The 23,752-nt window shown below is 50.6% G+C and overlaps 1 protein-coding gene across 2 annotated transcripts in view; it reads left to right on the plus strand.

Moving 5' to 3' along the window:
* LOC118784563 (transcription factor HIVEP3) overlaps positions 1–23,752 on the plus strand; it is a 112,146-nt gene that overhangs the window by 15,152 nt on the left and 73,242 nt on the right. For both annotated transcript variants that reach the window (XM_036538854.1, XM_036538858.1), the window contains exon 2: positions 12,039–12,167. The gene's annotated coding sequence lies outside the window, so the exon portion shown is untranslated. The remainder of the gene's footprint in view (positions 1–12,038; positions 12,168–23,752) is intronic.

Raw genomic sequence — 23,752 nt, forward strand, 5'->3', positions numbered from 1 at the left:
TGTCGGGGCTGGGTTACCCTGGACGACGGCGTTACGTAATGGTCAACAGTGAGACGGTCAGGCTATGGGGAGTGCAGTCTTGGGGTGTTAGAAGAACATAGGATTTTTTTTCAGTGTTGTAAATTGGACAGATCCTAATGAAGCATGGCTTTGCTTAAACTATTTTTTTTTCTTTTTTGCAAAGAGAAAGGTACATTGTGTTTTTGACATAAGACAAAGCGTATTCTCCACTTTACGGATAGGAACTGGGAGTAGTACGGGAACACTGTGTCTTTGTCATTGGAAACAGCAGATTCTACACAAAGCAAGAAGGGGCTGGGAGTGTGAGGGGTGCTTTAATGTGTCTTTGTCATTGGAAGCAGCAGATTCTACACAAAGCAAGAAGAGGTTGGGGAGTACGCAGGGTGTTTTAATGTGTCTTTGGTTCTGGGCGGGGGCAGAACATACAGGCAGGCAGGGGAGATGGGAGGACTCGGGGGATAATGTGAGAAGTGTGACATTGGGAGAGGCAGATTCTCTCTCTCCATTCAGCTGCCACTGAGCTCCACAGAGAGTGTTTTTTTGTGGAGACCTCAGTTCACCTGACATTGGGGATTCCTGGAGCGAAACGCGGAATGTAGACTGCTTGGGGGAGGGGTGGAGAGCATTTCGGGGGGGGGCGCAAGCACTGCCAGGAGAGGAATAATGGGTTTCCCCCCTGCTTTGAAAAGTCAATCTGTTTTCATTTTCCCGCTTCCTGTGACAGGAGATCAGCCTGACTTATGATCCATATCTGGAAGCATGTTACTACTGTGATGATGATTGGCAGGTGCTCTCCGATTGGCTGGGCAGAGGTGCAGGAAGTAGAATGCTTTGTGCATGTATCTTGTATGAAGGTACATTTATTCATTTTGACGTTGCAGTTGACTTCAGTTGCTCCATAAAGCCTTTATGGAATGTCTTTATGGAATCCAAGAATTTATCTGGATTGTTATTATTATGTATGAAAGGGGTGGTATTATCTAGTGTCGGGTTACAAAAATGTCCCGTACGATACACCAAGTGGCTAGATGGCCACGCTGATCTTCTTTTGAGGATCAGAACTATTTACTTATTTTTAGTAGTCCCAGAGGATGTTCTTTTGAGGGTTTGGTTGAATCCCATTCCCAAACCGCTGCTCTCCAACGCTGGACTTCAGTAAAAACTGTGTCCCTGCGTAAAACCACAGAGACAGACATGTAGACACATCACGGTCAGCAGGAGTGGGGAGGGTCATCGGGGGTGTAGCTGTTCTGAGGAGGAGAGAGGACCTCTCTGCGCTGCTCTGACATGCTGTCGCCAGGGTCTGGCCACTGATCTGAGAACAGCCTTTGGAAAGGGCAGCTGGCTGTTCTCAGATCAGGGGTCTGCGATGGCTCAGGGGTTGCTGGTACTGGGATACTGATGAGCGATGATTAGAGATGTCATGAATTATGGCGTCAAACAGGACGCCACAGGACGTCACATATAGGGAGCACGCTCTGTAAATGAATGTGAAGCTATTCCTGGGAAACAAGAGCCAAGGGACGTCAGCGCCATGGCTACATCAGTGTCCTCTCGTATACCTCTCAGAACAGAAGGCGGTTGCTGTGCGAAATAATTGCACGCCTGCTACTGTTCTCAGATGATTTCCTGTGAGGTGAGGGGGAGCAGAGCCTGCAGATTACCATTCATCAAAAAGCCCTGCCCCCTTTTGCCAATGCTTTGCTCGGGCCAAAAAAAGCGAAAAGGGAACAGATCTCCTCCCTGCAAGTAGCGGCCGGATCAAACGCGGCTCAGAGGGCGAGGGAGGAAATTGAGACCCCCTCGACCCCGTCGGGGAGGGCTCGGAAGCAGACGGAGGGCCGGGATGCAGCCCCCGCTCCCCCGACCGGAGCACTCCCCCCCCCTCTCCCCCCCGGGTTTGGCCGCCCCCCCCCCCAGTGCAGGAAACGATCAGGACCCGAGCGAATGGGCCCGGCAGGGTCTGGGCCGGGCCACTGAGCGGAGAGCTGGCTCTCTCCGGCCCCCCCGCGGGCGGTGTGATGCGCACATGCTGGCTCCACCTGGACCACAGAGTTCCGCCATTAAAGGTCCCGTCCGGCTTCCCCCCCTCTGTCCGCGGCGCGCCTCGCTTCGGCCGCGCGGCTGCTTCGCAGTGACGCAGAGCGGAGAGCCGGGGTGCGGGGCGCGCCCTGTTTGAGGGAACAGGAGGACGGAGCTGCGCATATGCCGCTCCCGCGCAGGAGGACGCAGGGCATGCGACGGCTGCGCAGGAGCGCTGCGCAGGGCCCCTGCGGCCTGCGGAGAGGCCAGGCTGTCGGGCAGCGGGCGGGCAGGCCGGTCAGCTGCGGCGCGGCGAGAGGAGCTGCCCACTCATGGACGCAGATGAAGCCGCTCACGCTGGCGAGGGACGCCCACGTGCTGACACACACAGACCTGCTCTGATACTGAGAGACCTGCGCTCACACACACACACACACACACACACACACAGACCTGTGCTCACACACACACACACACACACACACACACACAGACCTGTGCTCACACACACACACACACACACACACACACACACACAGACCTGTGCTCACACACACACACACACACACACAGACCTGCGCTGATACTGAGAGACCTGCGCTCACACACACACACACACACACACACACACACAGACCTGCGCTCACACACACACACAGACATGCGCTCACACACACACACACAGACCTGCGCTGATACAGAGAAACCTGCAGAAGCACAGAGATCTGCTCTCACTCAGAGAGACCTGCATTCATGCAGAGAGACCACAGACGTGCACTCACCCTGCGATGCGTCGCGCTTGCACAGAGCTGTGCACTCTGACAGAGGCAAACAGGCACAGAGACGCTGCAGCAACACGCAGATGCTTTCACACAGATACACGCACTGACACAGAGATACGCACTGACACAGAGATGTGCGCTGACACAGAGACACGCACTGACACAGAGATATGCGCTGACACAGAGATATGCGCTCACACAGAGATACACGCACTGACACAGAGATATGCGCTCACACAGAGATACACGCACTGACTCAGAGATACGCGCTGACACAGAGATGTGCGCTCACACAGAGATGTGTGCTGACACAGAGATGGATTTTACGCTAACAGAGCTGCACGCTAATGCAGAGCTGCAGAGGTACGATTCGGCAGGTATTGAGCGGGAAATGGCAGCGCTTCAGTAAAAACGCTAACAGCGCGAGTCACAGATACACGCCCCCTCCATGCCGCCCACTCTCTCCTGCTGTCCTCCTCCTCCTGCGTGTGTTAGTTTGCCGTGGCTGTCAGTCAGCGCCGGGGAGCAGAGCCGGCCTCCAGCCTCCTGCCGTCCAGCCATTTTCCTCTAACCTCTGTTGAATCAACAACAGCTTTTAGACCTGGAGGAAGTGTCTGTAATTGGTCCAACTGAGCGAGTAATTAGTTGAGTGAGGTAATTAAGGGCCCGGCTGAAATGAGAAGCAGAGGACCCTGCGGGCCAATCGGATAAAGCACCCCCCCTCCCCCTACCCCCACATCCCTTTCCCCCCCTTTCCTCTACCACTCTCCCTTCTTAGATCGGTGTTCCGACACGCAGACGTCCACAGTACCGGCAAACAGAGACGGAGTGATCAAAGAGCAGGATTAATTGAGCGTGTTTGCACTGTACACGCTTTGGGCCTGATGGGGCGTTGGATAGTACATGCCCTGCACACGTGATTGGTCGCACCGTACCCCATCCTAGCCTCCCGTCACCCTCGTCTTAAGCCACGCCCACGTGGGGAGGGCCGCGGTCCTTGTCCTTCGGCCCTCCCCACGGTGCCCCGCCCCGCCGCTGGTCTTCTGCCCCTGTGCTGCTGACCCTGGTGCCCCGTCCCTCGGACCGGCTGCCCTGCAGTCTTTTATTACCCAGCACCCTCTCTGCTTGTTCTGTGTAGTAAAGTGGGCAGACAGGCTGGTGTCAGTGACAGCGCCGTGCGGTTCTGTCCTGTCTCTACCGCTTGGTCCAGGGAAGGACTGCTGGCCGCCCTGTAGATGAGGATTACATTTCCTTCACTACACTCCAGATCAAACAGATGACCCTCCCCACACAGACGCACACACACAAGCTCAGACTGAGAGCACACACACAGACACACACACAAGCTCAGACTGAGAGCGCACACACACACACACACACACACACACACACACACCCTCATCGCAGCCTCGGGCTCCAGTGCCAGCCGAGGCAATGCAGGCGTAGTAAGAGATACAGAAGAAAGCTAGAAGCACATTTTATTTGGGGGGGGGCACAGGGGGCCACAGAGAGAGTAGACCACAGACAGGACAGCGAGTGCAGGAAGCACAGACTACATTACCAGCGTAAACAGCACAGCCAATGCAGACAGCGTAGCCGCTTGTCTGGAAAGGTAAAAAAAAAAAAAAAGGGAGCTTGTATCGTAACTATTCCTTCACATTAAAAGTTGTCCCAGACGTCGGGATGCAGAACATCTTGTGTCCTGCAAGGCCCCCCAGCTGCTGTGATACACAGTGTTCTGCTAACATCGCGCTGGTGTCTGAGGGGCGTGGGTGGGTGGGGGGGGGGTGGGTAGGGGAACGCTGTGTGCCAGCTCACTTCTGGAGCCGGTTTCTGCAGAGGTGCTGTCTATTGTCTGCGTGTGGAGGATGCAGCTCAGAGAGGGCCATGAAAGGAATGCTGGGTAGGAGAGGCTGTGCCGTGCACACACGCGCGGACCGGCTCACGCATCACGCATCACAGACGGCTGTTAACACGTCACAGGTGCGTGCACCCGTGTGCCGTGTTATCGACCGCCGCTGTGCAGGGACCTCGGTGACGAATCAAGGCCTGGCTACTCCAGGGAGTCACAGCAAGGGTCATGGGTCAAAATCAAGATGCATGCTGGGATGGCTTTGTTGGTTTCTCACCTGAGCGCTACACCTTCATGTGTGTGCGTGTGATGTGACACTGGAGTCGTTATACGTGATGCACACTGTCATAGCTTCATTGTTTTGTGTGTTTCACATCTTATCTCCATACCTACTTGTGTGTGTATGTGTGATGTGGCAGTTGAAACATTATACATGGGAACGAGAGCCTACAGTTTAAACAAGGATCTGAGAGCAGTATTTTATTTGCATAAGCAGGGAGTGCAACTGTTTATGGAGCCGTAATGGAAGGTCTTTGTTTCTGTGTATCTGTTTCATGTGAGTTCCCTGCAGTAGTCTCTCTGGTTTTGATTTTTGTTATTGGTTTGTTCACGAGCTCCATGCATCTGCAGCTGTGGCTTCAGCTGATATCCCCCCTATGACTGGGTTTGAGTCTTACTGCGCCCGTATCTGTTTCCCTGCTCTTGGGTAATTACTGCGAGTGGTTCAGAGGGTGGGCGGCACCCGGACCGCTGCTCCATCTCCCTCTCTCTCTCTCTGTATCTCTGTCTCTACCTCTCCCTCTCTCTCTCTGTGTCTCTGTCTCTATCTCTCCCTCTCTCTTTCTCTCTCTGTCTCTGTCTCTGTCTCTCCCTCTCCCAAAGGGCTGCCCCATCATCTTTCTCTCTATCTCTGTCCCCCCTACTCTCTCTTTCTGTCTCCCTGATTGCTACCCCATCATCTGTCCCTCTTTCTTTCTCTCTCTCTGTCTCTGTCTCTCTCTACTGGGCAGCTGCCCCATCATCTCTCTTTCTGTCTTGCTCTCTCCCCTCTCCATCTCCCCCTCTCTCTCTCACTCCCCCCTTCTCTCTCTTTCTCTCTCTCCTGGGCAGCTGCCCCATGATCTCTCCCACTCTCCCTCCCTCTCTCTAGGATGGTGACGGTTGGGTGGTTACTCTATCGTCTCTCTCTCTCCCTCCCTCTTTCTCTCTCTCTCTCTCTCTCTCTCGCTCTCTCTCTCTCTCCCTCCCTCTTTCTCTCTCTCTCTCTCTCTTGCTCTCTCTCTCCCTCTCTCTCTCTGTCTCTCTCTCTCTCTCTCTCTCTCTCTCTCTCTCTCTCTCTCTCTCTCTCTCTCTCTCTCCCTCTCCCTTTCTAGGATGATGACGGTATTTCAGAGAAAGAGGCCACAGGCTTGATGCCCGGTTGTGCCAGTTGATCCGGTGTAGGTGAAATCCGAGAGCGGGTCGGTGTCGATAAGATGCTTGTGTTGCCCCCAGGGCCCAGCAGGCTACTCTCCGAATGACATCACCTTTGCGTCGAAGCAGATTGGCTCGGGTGCCGTCATCGGGAAAGGCTGCTCGGCTGGTTCGAGTGGTACGGTGTCATTAGATCCCGGTTAGGGCAGATAGTGTGCGTTCTCCGCCCGTGGGGGCATCTGCACACTCCGAAAGGTTGCTGCCTCTGCCCCTGAGCCAGGCCTGCTGTTTGGGCCAGTTTTGTTGGGCAGATTATTTCACTAATGTGTCAGATTTATCCCCAAGTGATTTTTCAGGCTGTGCTATTTTTGGGTGGGGTGACGTCAGGTTCTGGGTGGGGACTTTAGAGCTGTTGGCGTTGTGTTTGGAGAGCTGTGCAGTGGCCGTGTTGTGTGTGTGTGGGGAACCTCGTCTGCATCGATCCATTAGCCCCGGTTTCAGCGGTGGAGTGTGCAGATAGCGCGACAGTTTGCACGCAGAGCTCCATGGTGTGAGAAACCGGAGATGCCCAGGACAGGCCCTCGCCCCCGGGGTCGGGCGAGTGTGCAGGGTGGGTTCCGTCTCAGAGGAGTCAGTCCTCATCTGTGCTTGTCCAGGCTTCTTTCATCAGACCTCCTTTACCTTTCCTGGCATCCTTTACCTGTGGTTCTCCCAACTCTCTTTCTCTTCCTCTTCCTCTCTCTCCCTCCCCCTCCCCTTTATTTCCCTCCTACCCCCTCCTCTCTCTCTCTGCCTCCTACCCCCTCCTCTCTCTCTCTGCCTCCTACCCCCTCCTCTCTCTCTCTGCCTCCTGCCCTCTCCACTCTCTCTCCCTCTCTTCTTCTGACAACATGTGTGTCTGATGGTGTGGCCTGACAAGCCCTAATCCTCTAGAGAGCATGTTAAATGTCCGCCTGTGCATGTACGTGTTTATGCCAGAGACTAAGACAGAACAGCAAACATCCAAAGATTACATACGTCCCATGCTCCTTCTCTCTCTCTCCTTCTCTCTCTCTCTCTCTCTCTCTCTCTCTCTGTGTCTTTCTCTCTGTTCCCACCCTTATGACAGCGGTGGTTGCCTCCATGACCTGCCTAAGTATGACCTTTAACCCTTAACCCTTCTACTCTACTGGGCGGCAGTGTAGCATAGTGGTTAAGGAGCAGGACTCCTAACCGAAAGGTTGCCGGTTCGATCCCCGCTGGGACACTGCTGCTGTACCCTTGGGCAAGGCACTTAACCCACAGTTGCCTCAGTAAATATCCAGCTGTATAAATGGATAACATTGTAAAGAACTATAACCTATGTAAGTCGCTTTGGATAAAAGCGTCTGCCAAATGAATAAATGTAAATGTAAATGTACTCGTGCCACACATTAAACATGTCAGCCAGGCACCTGGTCACACGCAGCGTTTCTGCAGAAGCGTTGTGAGAATGCTCTGTGCCAGCTTCTTACCGAGTTTCAGTAAGGATGGAATGGAATTTCTGTGCTGTTCGCCTCAGGTACGTGTGTGTAAATATGGACTGCCGGCACAGTAGATGAATGGCACCCAGAATGCCCGCTGGTTGGGGTTGTAGCTCTGGGTTGGGGAGGCTGTGATGGATGCAAGACACGATGCATGCCATGAGTATCAGCTGGCCTGGCAGCGAGTGTGGCACTGAAAGGGTTAAGCACGGGTTCTGTCTGGCAGGGATGGAGCTGTTGACTCCAGCCATAGAGAAACCCGTTAATGAGCACAGGTAGAGAGGGAGGAAGAGCAGGGGCAGCTCATCTCACTGCCCCCCCACCCCCCTCCCACCCCCTTCCCACCCCCCTCTCACCCCCTTCTCTATCTCTCCTTCCACATCTCTGCCTGCTACACCCAGCCTGTCAATTCTGTAAAACTGCAGTGACCCCACAGGGAATCGAACCGTCAGCCGGCAGGGCTATAAGCCCAGCTCTCTACTGCCAGAGCTACATGAACATGACAAAGGCACATTTGGCTTGCAGAGAACGTGCACGGTATTGGACGGGCTAACCAAGCAGCGCTAACTGAGGAGCCCTGCGAAGCCGATGTCAGTGCAGGACCCATTAAGCAGGATCACAGGAGACGGGAGATGTGTGGCGATCTGTCCGTTGACTCCGTGTCACTCACTGTCAGAGACAGTAGCCGGTGGAAAGGCGCTGTGATGTTAGGGGGTCACGCAGTTTTGGAGGGTCTGTGCGCCTGGCCTGGAAGACCTGGGAGTTGCTGTCATGTCTGCTCTTTTTTTCGGGAGGGGTGGTGGGGGGGGTGGGGGGGTTGTCTGCATTTGTGAATGTGTTCTTTCTCGTTTAATTTGAGAACGTGGCTGTATGTCGACCCCTTGGAGCTGGCAGTATGAAAGCCGCCTGTCTTCTCTGGCAGACGGTCTGCTCCCTAACAGCTGCCACGGCTTTTTCTTCCTCTCCATCTCTCTCTCGCCCTCCCCTTCTTTCTCTCATTCCTTCTCTCTCCTCTGTTCTTCCTCTCTTTCCCTCTCTCTCCTCTGGTTCTCTCACTGTGTTCCAGTGTCTCTGTCTGTAATCTTCTCCCTCTGCTCTCTCTCTCCCTCTCTTTCTCTCATTCCTTTTCCCTCCGCTGGTCTTTCTCTTTCCGTCTCTCTCCTCTCTTTCCCCCTCACTCTGATTTTCAGTCTCTCAAGTCTGTAATTCTTTCTCTCTGCACTCCCTCTGTCTCTGTCTTCCTCCCTCTCTCTCACACACAGATATTTTTCTCTCTTGCTCAGTGCCTCTGTGCTGTGGATCTCTCAGTGATCTGTGGTACAGGCCCTTGTTGGACGGTTCTGTGTAAATCCGCTCTGTGTGGCGGGAACGTACAAGAACGCAGTGCGCTGTGTCTTTTTTCCTGGGAGATTCTGGCCCACCAGGAGGGGGTTGGGGAGGGTTTTTGCGAAGGATTTGGCGGGGAAATCCATCAGCCAGTGCCGGAGATCTGCCCAGTGCGTCTAACGAACGGGAAATGCACCAAAATTCCCGACTGCCTCACGTCTTCCTCATAAAAGGGGTTGCCAAAACCTTCCAAAAATCCCTAATCCCTGGCGAGGATCCCTGCAGAATCCAGATGTATTATGCAGTTGTTTTTTTTTTTTTTAAATGCCGTTAATCATGGCAAAGCTGTCACGCCACACATGTGCCTCTGCCGGGAAGCGATGGCTCACAAACAGCCTAATTTGCCAGACCTATTTGCTCAGCGTCAGCACTACGCCGCTCCCTAAAACAAACACTAAGTCTTCAACTGTCTCTGCTGAGTCCGGGCTGCCGTTAAGCACTGCCTGGATTCACTTGTGTGTCTGAAGATGGAAGGACCGTCACTGTAGTCTGAGGAATGTTTATGAGGGAAAGGTTCTTCAGGCGCAGAGAGCCCATTGGCTGTGTGCACAATGGAAGAGTGTGTGTGTGTGTGTGTGTGTGCATGTGTGTGCGTGTGTGTGTGCACGTGTGTGTGTGTGTGTGCGTGTGCATGTGTGTGTGTGTGCGTGTGTGTGTGTGTGTGTGCGTGCATGCGCGCACGTGTATGTGTGTGCACGTGCATGTGTGTGTGTGTTACTCACTATGAGGAAACCAAATCCGGTTCACAGGAAGTCCCTGAATGACGCCTCAGTCTGACTCAGGACTGGAGCAGCATCTTGTTTCATGGGCCCCCCCTCTAGGGTTTCAGGATGGATGGATTCCCTCGGTCCTCTGTCTGTCTGTGGGATCCCAGGAAGGCTCTACAGCAGGATGAGTCTGTGGGGTCATGCTGTTTGGCTTCCACGTCACCTCTTTGTGGTTTTTGACTAATCAGGTCGTGTCCCCGGACCTGCAGGGTTCTGCCCACTGGAACCAAAAGAACTGGAGGACGGGAACCCTGGGGAAGAGAGAGGCCGTGGCACAGTCCCCACTACGGACCTCAGGCCAAACCCAGTACCTCTGGAAAATTCATTTAAAAGCCCAGCTCTGCGCTGTGTGTCTCTAGGAACTTGGAAGCGCGAGATGAGGTAACAGGCTTCCACCACGAGGAGGTCGAGCCAGAGCTGGCTTGGTTCTCTTTTTTTCATCCTCCTTAAAAAGAGAGGACAGCCATGGAGTCATGTGATCAAATGTGGTCATGGCTGTGAAGGCCTCAGAACAAGATGAGAACATAAGCATCCTAACCATACCACTGGGCTTTCAGACAGTACATTTACAAGGTTGGAGGCTGTAAACAAAACCAAATTTGTACCAGCCTTTATTTAGTTACTGATTATTTAAATTCAAAACTATATGGAGGATAGACTTGCATCACTGGACATCACAGGTCACGTGATGTACAGATATACCGTAGTAAAGTATATCAGCTGGGCGATATCCCTCCCTTCCTGAAATTGGTAGGTAAATGTTTACATCTTGGAACATAAAGTGCAGCTTTTTTTCCATCCAGTCACATGCCTAGAGGTTGTATTTGAATAGCCAGTGTTGTGTGTTATTTGCTCCTATTTTTAGTTTATCATGTACACTAAAGCAAAGACAGGGAAAAAAAAATAAACATTACTGAGTGTTTGTCTTTTTCTGAAGGGTAAGTCACCCAACAGTGCTAGAAATACACTACATTAAGTGTGGAGATGTTATATAGGTGCAAGATATATAATGTCGCCCACACGGTATTCTTTAGCACAATATTTGAGCTAAAACATGCATCTGTTGTGTCAAGGCCATTGTGAGAGTTGCATTGGAGTTCAACTTTGTAACAGCAGTTCGTTCTTGAGACCGTTTGGACTCTCTCCAGTAGACTACTGCAACCGCTGTACAGATATGTAATTAAGTTTGGCAAACGTCAACCGCGGAATTTCTCATTTGACCAGTATTGTCTGTTCCCTACCAAGATTTCCATGGGGAGAAGGGGCTCTGGGATTTTATAAACTAAATAAAACGCCCACCATTCCTTAAAGGAACACCCTGCCAAAATAACTGTGCTTTTGTTATGTTGCCTTGTTGTTTTTATTCATGAAGTAGTGATTATGTTTTCGCACATGTTGTGAATCGATCTCAGTTCCTCAGAGCTGACCAATATCATGAACGTGTTTGCATGCATTAGACTCTTTGCTCTTCAGCAGTATGCAATATTATTCATTATTCTAAAAAAAGGTATCTCCTACTCTTTGCTCTTCAGCAGTATCCAATATTATTCATTATTAAAAAAAAAACCTCCTCTGCCAGATAGTCAGGAAAAAGTCTCAGTGGTGATATAAAAATGACTGACATTTGCTTTGTAGAGAATTTGTCTCTTAATCAAGGTGCCCAGGATTATAAGTGTGACATTGTCTTTTAGAAATATTGTGTTTGGCATCTCTGTCAGAGACGCTCACTGGATTTTCAGACCTGGATGTGTGAAACTTCCCTCTTTGACAGGATTGCATTATGGGATATGTCTTAATTTTTTTTGGTTTAAGCGTGCAGGTTAGTGGTACGCTCCCACAGTGTGTGTTTCAGAATCAATTTCAGCGCTTACAGTATCACAGAAGCTCCTGATATCTGGAAATGAGGTGTTTGTGTGTGCGTGTGGTTGAACAGAATGTTTACTCATTTCTGGTGCCGCACACCCATTGGGAGGGGTGAGGAATTATACTGTCAGACATCAGCGTCAGTGCATCATAGTTGAAAGGAACAGGGCTCGTAACCGAAAGGTTGCTGGTTCGATTCTCCGCTGGGGCTCTGCTGCTGTAGCCTTGGGCAAGGTACTTAACCTGGAATTGCCTCAGTAAATATCCAGCTGTATAAATGGGTAACATGTATAAAGTGTAACCTATGTAAGCTGCTCCGGATAACAGAGTCTGCTAAAGGACAATAGTGTAATGTAATGTAATCAGCATTGTGCAAAGGCAGAAGAACTCTACCTTACGCATCATGATCTCTCTCTCTCTCTGTGGACAGGACCAGCCATGAGGACACTTACAACTGATGCATAGGACTGCTGATGATCTATCAGAAAGAGCAACCCGACGAAAAGCCACTGGAACCCAGAGCAAACCCGCCACGCCCGGAGCCCAGCAGAGCACAGAGGTGGGTCTCTCACAGGCCATAGGCCCACTCTCCTGTCAATCACAGCTGGGGCCGGGCGGGAGTCATGGCAACGAGTGGAGCCATTGGCTGAGTGGCTGAGCTGGGAGGGCGGGATTATCTGAGATGGGTAATAGTGCTGATTATGGTCTGGTGTTGCTAGCATCCTATGACATGCATTTGCACAGAGCACTCAATACACGGCTGTCCGAGCGTAAGTGGATCAGATCTGCCGATAACATCAGGGAAGCCAGTTCAAATGAGGCCAGTGGTGTGGCTCACGCCCCTGTCAATCACGGCAGAAGCTCGGCAGGGGGCTTGGCTCGAGTGGCGCCATTGGCTGGATGGGTGGGGGGTTATCTGAAGTGAGTAATGATGCTGATTATGGCTGGGAGGGGTTGATGGAGATTATTGAGTGCGTTAGCGTGCTAGCGTCGTTTCGACCCGGTCTGCCCCGGTTTCTGCCCGCGGCGTGGATCGTTTTTCGCGCCTCTTCCTCTGGAGAGAAGGGTTCAGGTGAGGACCCCGCTGCTGGTCCCGTTCAGGGTGGAAGCGCTGTGCCCCACGGGTGTGCAGAGGGTGGGGGGGGGGCAGGGCTGGCTGTTTCGGTGCTACTGCTGCGCTGCCCCTGTGCCCCACCCGGTGAGCGCAGCTCTGACTTCGCAGTGCAGACTGAGCCGAATCTGGGTCTGCAGCAGTGATGCTGCACTTCAGAGGGGACCTTTCACTCCATTAAAAACTCGCTTCACGCGCGCATTCACACACACGCACACATACACACACATGCATGCCTGCAAGTGCATGTGCGTACATGCATGTGCATGCACACACAAGCACACGTGCGTACACATACACTGGGACACACACACGCACGCATGAATGCACACAAACACACACATACATACACACAGGCAGACGTGCATGCACGCAAACACGGACATGCACGTGCATGCACACACATGCATATTGCACACAAATGCATATGCACACATGCATATGCACACACCGCCATGTGCACATGTGCGGGCATGCACGCATGCATGTGCGCATGCATGTCTATGTGCACTGCACTACCCCTGCAAGAAAAAGATGGGCAGCATTGATTCTTACAGGTTTTAGTCAAATACAGTACATTTTGTCATGTTAGTCAAACTCATCAGGTGTTGATAGCATCTTGTGACATACATTTGGACAGAGCAGTCAATACAAAGCTGTCCAAACATAAGTGGATCAGATCTCGTCGTAGAGGCCAGTTCAAGTGAGGCCAGTTTGAATAATGATTCTAACTCAACAGAAGTAAGGTTGACTCCAGTTTCAATTCATTTCATTGTTTGAGTCCAGTGAGCTCACTTCCTGTCCAGGTAAAAGCCTGAGTGTAAGCAGTCATCGTGTCTGTTCGACCCGCAGTAATGTCGCTATTCAGCCCTGACCTTTTCACTTCCTCTGTTTCAGCTGCATGGTTGGATTGGACTCACCTTTCAGCTCAGTGTGTCACCTTCCTCCTCTGTTCTCTTTTTACCGCCTCTTTTCTCTCACATTTTCACCCCCCTGCGTGTCCCTCACCCTCCCATACATATGAGCTCCCTTTTCTCCTCCTCCTTCTCCTCTCCTCTCCTCTCTTTCCCTCTGTCTGTTCTCCTTTTCACCCTCTGTCACTCTCTCTTTCCTTCTATCTCTCCTCCTCTTTAACTGTCTGTCTCTCCTCCTCTCTTTCCCTGTCTCTTCTCCTCTCCTCTCTCTCACCCTCTCTACCTCTCCTCCTCTCTTCCTGTCTGTCCCTCCTCCTCTCCTTCTTGACCTCTGTCTTTCCTCCTCTCTTCCTGTTTGTTCTCCTCTCCTGCTCTGCCCCACCCTCTCTGTGACTCTCCTCTCCTCTTCCTCTCTGTCTCTCTTCCTCCTGGTCTCACTGTGTCCTAGTGTGGGGTGTTCAGGTCTCTGTGTTCAGATATTTGGCCCCTTGTCTCTCTCCCTCTGGTCTCACTACGTCCTGGCATTCAGGTCTCTCTGTGTTCAGGTCTCTGTGTTCAGGCCTTTAGCCTCTTGTCTCTCTCCTTCCTGGTCTCACTGTGTCCTGGTATTCAGGTCTCTGTGTTCGGGCCTTTGGCCGCGTCTCTCCGCCGCGGAGCCGAGATCAAGGTTGGCCGTCGCTTCCAGCTCTTTGCCCAGCAGTCATTCATTAACGAGCTCCCGCCACACGGCCGTCAAGGTCCCCCCCGAACGAGGCGGTGAAAGGCTGGGAGAGCTACCTCATTGTTTATTCATCGCCGGGTCATGTCTTTACAGTGCAAACAGCGCGCGGAGCCTGGGAGGGGAGGGGAGAGGTGTGTTTCAGCCTAGTCATGTAAGGTCAGAGAAAGAGCATATAAATTTAGAGCCATTTAATTATGTGCGAAGAGCGTGGTCTGCAGAAGGGACTGTCCTTATTAAAGGTCATGTGGTGCTGCTTTTTTACGTGAGCGAAGACTCCGGGCATACAGATGGGTTAAAAGAGGCGGCGTTTAAGCCTGCACTTTGAAGCTTGGCTCGGCGCTGTGTGTGTGTGTGTCTGTCTGTGTGTGTGTGTGTGTGTTTGTGTGTTTGGCTTGCGTGTATGTGCATATTTGTATGCACGTATCTGTGTGTGCTTGCATGGTCATTTACATGTGTGCATTTGTGTGTGTGTGTGTGTGTGTGTGTGTATATACCTGTGTATGTGTGTGCGCAGGGTTGGGAGGGTTACTTTTAATATGTATGCAATTTTTAAATCTATTTAATATGTAATATGTAATATTCCACTACAGATTAAAGAATACTTGCCCTAAAATGTAGTGTAATGTAATCTAAATACTTTGGATTACTTTCTTAACAGTTTTAAAGAATGTCCATCCGACTAAGGTTCTTAATGGTTATTTTTAGAGTATTCACTTAGCATTATTGTGGCTAACATTTTGGCACCCCCATGTTAAGTCTATGGGCATTTCATCGCAGTTTCTTCAGAATTGTAAATGTTAATTCAAAAACTGTACATTACACGAAATCATCAGTTAGAAAAGACACAAGCCACCCTAAATACATTGTGAGTGAGAACGGAGTATCTTAATTTAATGTATAATATGCGTAGTGTAAAATTGTTGGAGTAATCAAAGTTTTGAACATTAAATTTCACTTGTTTTGTCACTGGATCTACTCGTTAGCTAGTTAGCTTCAATACTATACCTACTAGCCTACTAGCTAGCTAAATAGCTAATCCAGTGCAACCAAACTATGTAAGATAGCTAGCTAGCGGTCAGTATTAGCTTAAACAATGAAAAAGAGAATTTACTTCAAGATGCTTCTTCAGGTAAGAGGTTGACTCTTTTGAAGCGGATAGCAGTTTGGTTGCTGGCAAACACAGCTTGCATTGTACTGTTATGTTGCACCTTTGCCAAATTTGAAAGTAAAATAGTCCCGGTATTTCCATGACATTAACGCGTTGCGCTGGTTGCTTTCTGTCTCACTCTCCATTCCTCCTGTCTTGTGAGTCAGGCAGCCTGCGCACTTTTTTCTTATTTTATTCTTCCTCGTGAGGGGCATATGGGAGATACACCCCAGAATTGCCTATCATTGGATAGGTTTTCCAACTGAATAAACATTACATGAAAAAAAATAAATGAAATTAAATGAAAAAAATCCAATATAATCCCTTCAGTAATCCAAATGTTTCTAAAATGTAACTGTAATTTGATTACCATCAATTTAAATGGTAATGTAAATGTAACTTAAATGGTAACTGTAACGGAATACAGTTACTCATATTTTGTATTTTAAATACGTCGTTACATGTATTCCGTTACTCCCAACCCTGTGTGTGCATGTGTGTGCGTGTGAGTGTGTGCGTGTGTGAGTGTGTGTGTGTGTGTGTGTGTGCATGTTAGTGTGTGAGTGTGTGTGTGTGTGTGTGTGTGTGTGTGTGTGTGTGCATGTCAGTGTGTGCGTGTGTCTGTGTGTGAGTGCGTGTGTATGTGTGTGTGTGTGTGTGTGTGGCAGCGGGTCCCCTGGGGTAGGTGTTCCTGTGTAGGCCTCCCTGCTCCCTGGTGCACTGACGTGCTCCTAATGGAAAGTCAATATTTGCGTGAATATTTTGTCAGTAAAGTGCTTCAGCTGGGATCGAAAGCACCCAGAAAGTGAATCAGCCACATACGAACAGACCGTAATTGCTGTCATGCCCAGAACCAGGCTCCAGTGACAGTGGGACTTTCAGTATCGGCCTGGTTCTGATCCAGCGTCTGCTCTACAGAAAACACTGTCGACCGGAGAGACACCCATATCCTGTTGGAAATCCATCACTGGAGAACCCCCAGTTTCTCTCACTATTCAGACACTTGGGCCTCAGGAAACATGTCTACCTCTCTAACCAATATGACCCTTGACATTACATTACATAACATTATATTCATTTAGCAAACACTCTTATCCAGGGTGACTTTCAGCATAAAAGAACAGAAGTGTAATTCAAGTTGACTGAGCAACAGTGTTAGACCAGGCTAACAACACTCCCAGACCAATGAGTGTGAGCATAACAATATTCAATTCTTACCACAAGTTAACTTGTGCAACCTGATTAGACAAGGGAAACCAAGTATACTACCATACATCCCAATCACTAGATCACAGAATCCAAAACTCATCACAATACTACACTCAAAATAAACAGCAAGGTGTTAGGGGTGGGGATTGAAGTGGAAGTGAGATGCAGTCTGAAGGGGTGGGTCTTTGAAAATGGCCTTTAGCCATTTTCAGATTCACAACAACGGCAAGTCATTATTTCGTGTTATAAATGGGTTATTACTAAACGTGGTGGTGGTGGGATTAGTGGGATTAGTGCACTCTCGAGCTGGCTGCTGTGACTGGATGTTGTGTGTATTGTTATATTTTAACAGGCAGTTGTGACAGGTCTAGGAGGGAGAATTATAAGCGGGGTATTTTATGGCACACACCTCGGTGTAGATATAACCGAATATAATTTTGCTTATTAATCTTAGCACCAGTTTAGCATCCTTTAAAGGTCCCTGCCAGTTCATTCTAGCAGCCAGACTAAATGCTCCGGCAGTGAGTTTCATGATTGATGATGTATCAGTTGTCACAGTGACAATCTCAACTGTTAAATTGTTCTCAACCGATCACAACTTCATTTTTATTGCATCGTGTCGCATTAAATACTGAATCATTGTATCAATCATAGATTGTTAGATTACAATGGCCTTTTTATTTTGCTATGATCACATAAATGTTGAGCAAAAAACAGCGCTACACAGGGTTTGACTTGTGACGTCTTGGAGAGTGATATATTTAGCCTGCTGCAGCAGTTTAAACTCTTGCCTGTTTTGTGGTTGTGGGTTTATGTATTATTTTGACACTATTTTTGTGCACTGGAGACCCAGGAAGTGGTTCATCACACTGTTAGCGCGTGCTAAGTGAAGGAGACATTAATAACGCCTTTCCTAGGCCCCTTGTTTAAAGTCTGCAAGAGCTGGGCTGTCAGCAAGCTGCTTGTGATCACTAAAACAATGAACAAAAACCGTCCCGCTCTAAAAAAAAAAAAATAATAATAATAAAAATAAATGGTGATTGACATTTGAAAGCCGCGGTTGTCCACAAAGTAATTTCATTTTCTATTAAAAATAAACGTTTTTTTAAAAAAAGAAAAAAGCTAAACCGTGCATTTGCATGTTCATTGGCTTTTTTGCTGGAGTTTCTCTGAGCTTGGCTCCATCCCGCTGAGAGGTGACTGCCCCCTGCTGGGAGGGAGGACTGACCTGCCCCCCTGGGCCTGGGGGTGGCGCGGAGCGGCGCTTGGATCGCCGCCTGTGTTACCGCAGGGGGTGTGGGTTTGCTTCCCGTTTGGGAACGCCGCGGCAGTGCCCGTGAGCGATGTCTGCCGACTCCATCGCTCCAGTGGAAACCCCAGCTGCATTAATGGGTTCCAGACTGTTTCCCATGTGCTGAGAAAGCACTGCCAAATGAATATAAATGGCCGTTACTGGTAGCACCGCCGCTAATGTTGCTAAGGTGCGGTTGCTGATATTGCGGCTCTCTGAAGGTACTATGATTTTTTTTTTTTAATATGGCCCCTCTGTTGCCCAGGACAGCAGTGAGTGACACATACGGTACATTACATTGCATTACATTATTGTCAGTTAGCAGACACTCTTATGCAGAATGGCTTACATATGTTACAATTTTATCCATTTATACAGCTGGATATTTACTGAGGCAGTTGTGAGTTAAGTACCTTGCCCAAGGGTACAGCAGCAGTGCTTCTGCGGGGAATCAAATCGGCAAACTTTCGGTTACGAGCCCTGCTCCTTACCGCTATGCTACACTGCTGCCCCTACATACCCCCTACCCCCTACCCCCCCCCCACCCTGTCAGTAGTACCTCCTCAGGGGGGGTGCAGCCCATAATGGGGATCCTGTGTTTTGGGGAGGGGTGTGAGGCCCCCCCCACCTCCTCTCCCCTCTGCACACACAGCTGGTAGTCATGTTCCTCTCCCTGTGACTTGCCCTCCTCCGCCCCTCCGAGGTCCAGCCACACTGCAGGGCTGTGTGCCCCCGAACAGTTCCTGCTCTGTGGCGAGGCCGCGCCCCTCAGGAAAGCCAAACACTCGGGGTGTCGGGGGAGGGAGGGGGGGTCCCGGGGGTGGGGGTGGGGAGGGAGGGCGGTCCCCGGGTGTCACTCCACTGACCGCTGCAGTGGCCGTCTGACGCAAAAGCACAGGACGTAATGCGGAAGATAAACAGGAGATTAATTTTGCGCCACTCCGCTGCCCCCCACCCCCCACCCCCAGGCCACTGCGTGGATGTGTGTTTATATTATCCTCTGCTTTAAAAGGCACCTCTTTCACCCCTCTCCACAGGATGGGTGTGTGTGTGTATGTTGATTTGGTGTGGGGGGGGGGGGGGGGGGGGGGGAGGGGGGATTCGGTGAACAATATGGGGGAGCGTAGCGGTGGTGGGGAGAATGATTACTCAGAAGCTTTCCACAATGTTGTCATGAAAGATGTTTTTTTGCTGAAACGTCGTCGCAAACCTTCCACGTGTGGCAACCGTGTGAGAGCGCCACCTATGGGGAGGGGTGAAGAGTGGCTCTTTCCGCCCCTCCATGATCCAAGAATCCCGCTGACCGCGCTGCAAGCTGTTCTGTAATGTGCGCAGAACGTTTCTGAAACACTGCAGCAACGTGAATATGGGAAGGGAAAGGTGCCATGAGGCAGGGAAGACGATGCCAGTTCGGCCCATGGAGGAGCATAGCTAGCGAGGACCGGTTGCAGACAACAGGGCTTTTTATAGTTGGTAATAATGCATGCGAGCCAGGGTGGAGGCGCGTGCTCTCAGTTACCGCTAGAGCTAATTTACACCTTTCTCTCTGACGTCCTCAGGGCCATTACCGTGTTTACAGCTCTCCCAACGTGGAGCGGCGGTTTCAAAATGCTACGCTTGCCGTTTACAGAGACAGCGGGAAGACAAAACGTCATTTTAAAATGGTGGCAGTAAAAGGAGGAAGTCAAGTCGGTTTGAGTTACGGCGTTTTAACGCGTTCGGTTTAATTTATGCGTGAATATGTTAAAGAAGGAATTTTACAACGAAGATGGAGGAGGGAAAAGTCAATTAAAAAAAACAAAAGTCGTGGAGATTTACTGCAAATTTTGCTTCATATCTGGGCTGTAGAATGTGTAATACCTGTAATGCGCTCATAATCAAAAAAAGCTTTTTGGTATCTGTTCCTTTTGGTTTTTGAATCCTAAAAATGATTGAATTAAATTAGCAAATTACAGCGTAATAAAATTTCTTATATTCTTTTGCATGGTGGGTTTCCTGCTCATTCTTTCCTAATATCTGCCCATAAATAATAATAATAATAATGAGAAAAAAATAAAGTTGTAAAAATCAGTAAACTGACCAGGGATATCTTGGATGTGACCACTTAAACCCTGGTTTCTCTTTGGTCAGCCATGCAAATTTGTTACTTCAGAGTAATAAAGGACTGTTTCAACCAACCAAGTCTGCAGAGCAGTACTTCCAGGCCGCATTCAGCTGTAATTATGTCCGTGGCATCCCTTTTAACAGCCATGCTTAGCACTGTCTATAAAAAAATACAGACCCCCTGGTATGCAGTATCTGAGCAGATTTCCTGCAAGTGAGATGCCTTCCTGCACCTTGGTATTCTATCTGAAACAGTGCTGTTCCTGCAGTATCGTCACCGTGGTTATAGACAGCGCTCGATTCCTTCTTTGTTCCGTTTCGTTTGTTTCTCACTGCATGGGTTGCTAATCGCAGTTGTTCCGCATTTCAGTGTTCATCCCCTTTTTTAATTAACAGGCGTGTGTCGGGGGGAAGCAATTTTGTGTAGAACCATGCTGTTCCCTTCTGTTAAGCAATGGTGGTGCATCATGAATATATGTCCCCCTGCTGGTGCCTCTCTTCCCTCTGTAGCCCGTTCTGTCAAGGGGGCTTGACAGGAAGTAGCAGATAAGTAATCTTAATTACCTGTACGCAAAAGAGACAAAGGAGACATCCAGGGGACATAGCCCCAGGCCACAACCATGGAAACACATGACCTGTACCAGTGTCTTTCCAAACTCTGAAGCATAAAACATAGAGATAGCATTGGTTCCAGTTGCCCCATAGATTTCCATATCTATAAGATCTGTAAGTGAGATAAAAAGAAGTCTTTCAGCGTTGAGCTCTCTTTGACCTTGCCTCGGTCGCTGATTGATTTCCTGGCGATCGGGGCGGTGTGTTGCGTGTCTCAGGTGGTGCAGAGTGGACGCAGAAGGTGCCTCTGGTGAAGGAGATGGCCACATAAATCTCCAACGCACAGGGAACGACCTAATTCCACACCGAACGTGCCGCCCGCCCTTTCCTCCCGCCCGATTCTGGCAAGCTGGAGGCCTCTCCACGGGTAGCGCCCCCCGGTGGCTCGGTGCGGCAGGCCGGATTGATGGAGCGAAGGCTGAACGCCCCTCCCCCTCTCTCTCGCCCTTTAAAATCCTGGTGATCAGGTGTGAAGCAGGGTCACATGGGCTCTGCCGAGTTTGCATATCACCTTCAGAGGCCACCTTTAGGTGTATATTTAACGGAGACGCCCAGAAATAACAGGCTAATGCTGTGTCCGTCTGAATATGCTGATATCACCCCAAAAGTCAGAACCGCCATCCGGCAGCACAAGTCAACCAATAACATTCCCCGAACGTTGCAGTAACGCCTCTGTGATGTCACAACGTCAAAGTGTTGGGAGAGTGTTGCGTGTGGCGTTTAGCTTGTGATTTTTAGCCTGTGAAGGGCTGGCTGCATTCCCCTCTGTCATCACCGGCAGTAACCTGTGACTTTAGCACGTCAATGATTTAAGAACGCAGGAAAAAAAAAAGAAAAAGAAATACAAGCAGGGATTGTGCGCGGGCGGCCGCAGTGTCAGGGCTCACACCTGTCAGCGAGCAGGTGACGGTCATTAAGCCAAGCTGGGAGTGGGATAGGGCAGCGCCCGCCAGCACTGCCCAGCAGAGCCCTCGGCCGCTTCAGGCTTATCGTTTCTCTCAGATGCAGCTTCCCTGACATTTTATCCTACCCATCAACCTGTGCTGCGGGACAAACCTGAGACTGCTCGCACTGCAGATCAGCGCTTAAACAGGGAGTCGGTGACAGCAACAAACCCTGCCAGAAAAATATTTTATTATTGTGTTTATTAAATGTCAAATTATTATAGCGGTGTTTATACGAGATATTGTTTTGACTGGGTTGTAAAGTTTGACTAGGCAGTAGAAAACCCTGCGACACCAGAGTGTGGCCGGGGGCTGAATTCATCCGAGCTCGACATAATGCTGCCACTCTGGACGTAATTCCAGCAAGCACAGTGAATGAGTATCAGCCGTAATGTGCATGGTGGTGACAGTGTTTTTAAAACAAACTGGTGTGTGGTGGGTGTGTGTGTGTGTGTTACTGAATGCATGTGTGGGTGTGTGTTACTATGTAACTGTGTATCTGTGTGTCTGTGTGTGTGTGTGTGTGTGTTTGTGTGTGTTACTGAAAGGGCGCGTGTGCGTGTGTGTGTGTATGTGAGTGTGCGTGTGTGTGTTCCTGAGGGGCAGCACATGGACTCTGTTACACCTCTCCTGGGCTTTGGCCAAAGCCTCTTTGTAGCGTTAGCAGTGGTGCTGTTTGCAGCTTTGCTGGAGATCACTCTTAATGCCTCAACAGCACCTCTTACACACCAGGAACACAAAATCCCTCTGTGCGCACCTCAACACAGGGCTTAGCTGGCAGCCACCGGCCTGTCTGAGGCCAGAACTTTCCGCAGTTCTTTCACCGAAACTCGGGTGGAGGGTAGTCCTGTACTCAGAGTACCCCCCTGTCCTCTGTGGGACCCCCTTCCTGCTCTCTTACAGAGCAGGGGGAAGGTGAGCAGTGTGGGGGTTAAAGGGGGGCCACACACAACTAAACGACAACAATCGCCGACACCACGAAAGCTAGAGAGCTAAAAAACAAAAAGGAAAAAAAAAAAGTCCTCTGTGAGTGGCTAATTGGATTTGGCCAATTTGCTGTAGGATCGTACCAGTTTAGAGCGGTGTCAGAGCACCCGTCCCGTGCGCATGAGCCTCTGACAGGCAGGAGAAGAGAAAGTGGAGCGCGGCGTCGCGGTGCGGACGCGCGGCGTCTCCTTCCCTCTCTGCAGCCCAAGCCGGGAACGCGCGGCGTCTCCTTCCCTCTCTGCAGCCCAAGCCGGGAACAGCTGTGCTTTGTCAGCGCGAGCGAGAGAGAGAGAGAGAGAGAGAGGGGGGGTGGGGGCAAGCTACACTGCTTAGTCATTGCGGAGTCTGATACTCACTTTAGCAGCGTTGGCTCCTCGGTGCGTCTAACTTTGCTGCGTTCGGTCGGGGGTTTTTCTCGGTCCCGTGGTTAGCGCCTTGTACCGGGGATGGTGGTCGGAGGCCAGGTGTTTGAGACAGGGGGGAGGTGGGGGGGGGGGGGGGGGGGTTTGGGGAGGGATGCCAGGGCGAGGGTTGGCAGGGCCAGCGAGCACAGCCTGTTCCCTGCTCCGAGCGCCCTGCGGGCGAGAGAGAGGCTGATGCTGTATTTCGCCCCTGCGCTCCATCCCGGGGGGGGGGGGGCCGCGCCCCCCGGACTGTGTGACCTGGCAGCCGGCGGGGCACTGCTGAGGCGGGAGAAACTGTGCCTCCCCCTTCAACCCCCCCATCCCCCCCCCCCCCCCCCCCGTCCCTCGTCCCTCGACGTGTCCCCTGCCACAGATAGGCATTAATGAGGGGGAAAGAGAACTTTTGCGGCAGTGCTGTGTGGCCGTACCCATGATGGAGTGTGGCAGGGCATTGTAGACATGGGGAGGTGTAGACATGGGTGTGTTAGGGGTGTGGCCAGGAGCAGGAGCAGTCCGAGGCACTGTGCAATGCATTGGGGGAGTGCAATCAGTTTCCACTGAAGTGTAGTAACGAGCGATGTATTAACAGATACTGTGGGATGAGAAACACTACACAGCCCAAAAGGGAGAGAACAACGGAAAAAGGGAGGGAAAGAGGGAAAGAAACAAAAGAAAGGCGGATGGAGAGAGAAAGAGATGGA

The sequence above is a fragment of the Megalops cyprinoides genome, chromosome 10, assembly GCF_013368585.1.
Source record: "Megalops cyprinoides isolate fMegCyp1 chromosome 10, fMegCyp1.pri, whole genome shotgun sequence".
Classification (NCBI taxonomy): Eukaryota; Metazoa; Chordata; class Actinopteri; order Elopiformes; family Megalopidae; genus Megalops; species Megalops cyprinoides.